Source organism: Moschus berezovskii, chromosome 7 (assembly GCF_049115385.1).
Source record: "Moschus berezovskii isolate FMDL1 chromosome 7, NW_MosBer_1.0, whole genome shotgun sequence".
Taxonomy (NCBI): Eukaryota; Metazoa; Chordata; class Mammalia; order Artiodactyla; family Moschidae; genus Moschus; species Moschus berezovskii.
In genome coordinates, this window is record NC_142466.1 from 59,828,352 (window position 1) to 59,831,970 (window position 3,619).

The following is a 3,619-nucleotide window of genomic DNA, read 5'->3' on the forward strand; positions in this document are numbered from 1 at the left end:
ATTTACTGGATTTTATAGTAAGTGTGAGAGGCATATCATTTCAAATGACTTAAAACACAGCATAAGAATATTATAAAAATATATAGTGTCTCTCTTCTAGATTGTCCTGTGTGTTTGAGACATTCGAATAACTTTGTATAACTGTGGATAAATTTCATGATGTTGAAATCAAGTCTGCTAGAAACTGAGTTCCCCTACTGGGCTTCTGATGAACCTCTCTATCCAAAACTTTATTCCCTTTCTTGTCCTGCCCCTGTTGCCCTCAGGATTGAGGAGTATCAAGGAAAACGGCACTGAAATCAAGCAGGGGTTAAAAGGTAATAAAAGCCATTTAGTGTCCCCAGTTTCTTGTTTGCTATTAAAAAAAAAAAAAAGGCTTTAGTCTCCTAGACCTTCCCAAGTTCCAAAGAGCAGGTTTAAGCAGTTGATGATTAGAACAATAGAGTCGCATAGTTTTGGTTCATCCTGAAGGGATATACATAGCAATCTGATGCATATCTTGAGTTGTTTTGCAGGAGCCAAGACCCCCACCCGTGGTAGAAAATGCTGACTATCTGAGGCCACAACCAAATAGATCCCAAACTGGTTGGAACCAGAAGGTTGATGATTGAGATTCCCAAAAGATCACTGTTATCACTAATCAGGAAGTCCACAAACTGATCACCCACCCTATCAACCTCTCCCCTAACACTTAAAAATTTTTTTTTAAATTTTATATTGGAGTACAGTTGGTTTACAATGTTGTATTAGTTTCATGTCTACAGCCAAATGATTCATTTATATCTGTACACATATATCTATTCTTTTTTTCAAATTCTTTTCCCATTTAGGTTATTACAAGATATTGAATAGAGTTCCCTGTGCTATACAGTAAGCCTGTCTTAATCCCTTCTGGGAAAGTCACTGGGGAGTTCAGGTCTTTTGAGCATGAGCTGCCCACTCTCCTTGCTTTGCTGTTGTTCAGTCCCGCACTCATGTCTGACTTTTTGCAACCCTGTGGAATATACCACACCAGGCTTCCCCATCCTTCACCATCTCCCAGAGCTTGCTCAAACTCATGTCCATTGAGTCAGTGATGTCATCCAACCATCTCATCCTCTGTCGGCCCCTTCTCCTCAGGCCTTCGATCTTTCCCAGTATCAGGGTTTTTTGCTATGAATCGGGTTTTCACATCAGGTGGCCAAAGTATTAAAGCTTCAGGCTCAGCATCAGTCCCTCCAGTGAATATTCAGAGTTGATTTCCTTTAGGATTGATTGGTTTGATCTTGCTGTCCAAGGGACTCTGAAGAGTCTTCTCCAACACCACATTTCAAAAGCATCAATTCTTTGGCACTCAGCTTTCTTTATGGTCCAACTCTCATATTCATACGTGACTACTGGAAAAACCATACCTTTGACTAGATGGGCCTTTGTTGGCAAAGTAATGTCTCTGCTTTTTAATATGCTGTATAGGTTGGTCATAGCTTTTCTTCCAAGGAGGAAGCGTCTTTTAGTTTCATGGCTACCATCACCATCTGCAGTGATTTTGGAGCCCAAGAAAATAAAGTCTGTCACTGTTTCCATTGTTTCCTCATGTATTTGCAATGAAGTGGTGGGACTGGATGCCATGATCTTGGTTTTTTTGAATGTTGAATTTTAAGCCTTGTTTTGCACCCTGCAAGTAAAGCCCTGCTTTGCTGCAAACACCTGCTGTCAGAGTTGACTTTCTGCATGACGGGCACACAGGCCCCTGTTTGGTAACAATATCTTCACCCCAGACAATTTCAACTCCTTTCCAACTTCCTCTACTCCACTGCTGTTTTTCTACCCTGGTTGGAGATTTGAAGCGTGGCCTCAGTGTACCTGGAGTTCAGACCTTAGAAAATTCTTCCAGCCTAGTTCCAGTAAGAGCCTATGCCTTTAAAATCACAGGACCACAGACACTAAATCTGAAATACTATTGTTTGTCAGAGTTAAAGGCATTTTAAGGAGTATTTGGCTTCATTGAAGGAGGAACTTGGGCACCAGGGAAATGGATTGGGGCCAGGAAATACATACCTAGTAATAATAGCTACAATTTATCTTCTGCTTACCATGTCCCCAGCACCTGTTACTTCACTTTAATCTTTACCTGTGAGGTAAGTATTTTTTATCCTTCCAAGAGTTTAAGTAAATTGACCAACATCACACATCAGGTATATTCTTTATCTTAGCCTTCTCAAGGACAGGGAAATTTCATTGTTCGTTATATCTTTGAAATGTAAAACAATGCTTGGCGTGCAGTAGGTGCTCAATAAATATTTACTGAATGAATGAATAAACAAAATGTATTAATCAAAGTGAAAAGGGTAGGATTAAAATGTGGGTGTTTCAGATCTCACTGTCTATTGTCTTTCTCTGTCTTTTGAGCATCCTCACAGGGGAGGAATGGATGTCCTTCCAGCATGATAGTTTTTGTGTTGAAGGCTCCCTCCTATGGGCTCCTCTCCCAGTGGGTGAAGCTGTTGAGGCCAGTGGACAGTAGCTTGCGCCTGCCGACTCTGACTTTGATTTTGTCTAGGGCATCCTCTGGGTATTCTGTCCTGGAAAGCCTTGTGTTGCCACCTCTGAGTCTTGTGTAGAGAAGACAGTAAATTGGACATGTGGCACAGGGACACAAGCTGGGTGGTGAGAGTGGATAGAAGAAAATATGAAGACTCAGCCCCAAACTGAGGGGAACCCACAGAGCACACAAACGTTTGAAATGACATGAGCATATAGATTTCCTTTTTCTTGTGCAACTGCTGGTTGTCATCACTTCTCTCCACTTGCTGAGATCTAGTGGGTGGGAGGACAAGGGCAAATCATACAGTGCAAATGAAGACGTTAACTCTCAGATGGCCTGAATTACCCTTGTCAAAGCAGAAGATGGGAACTTCCCTGGTGGTCCAGTAGCTAGGGCTCCACAGTCCCGGTGCAGGGGGCCCAGGTTCAATTCCTGGTCAGGGAACTGGATCCCACATACTGCAGCTAAGTCCTGGTGTGGCCAAATAAATAAATAAAGATAAAATTGAATATATATATATATTTTAAAAGCAGATATAATACTTCCGTCCCGTTCAGTCACTCAGTTGTGTCCGACTCTTTGCGACCCCGTGGACTGTAGCCTACCAGGCTTCTCCGTCCATGGGCTTCTCCAGGCAAGAATACTGGAGTGGGTTACCATTTCCTTCTCCAGGGGATCTTCCCGACCCAGGGATCGAACCCGGGTTTCCCGCACTGGAGGCAGACGCGTTAACCTCTGAGCCACCAGGGAAGCCCAACTAACAGTAATCCTTGTAGTTGGAAGAGACAATGTTATTTGTGTTGTTGTTGATAGGATCGGGAAAGGCAAAGAACCACGGTGTCTACTTCCTGTTTGTGACTTCTGAACCCAGTCAGGTGACTTTTTCGTCCTTTGTGGCATGTGGGATCTTAGTTCCCTGACCAGGGATCACACCTGTGTCCCCTGCAATGGAAACTTGGAGTTTTAACAGGACCACCAGTGAAGTCTCAAGTCCTATGTTTAGAGTTCCATGGAGCAATGTGCAGATTTCTTGAAATTGGCTGAGCTTTTCTTTCTTAAGACAAACATAAAGGTGAAGTGGAAGAGAAAATGGCA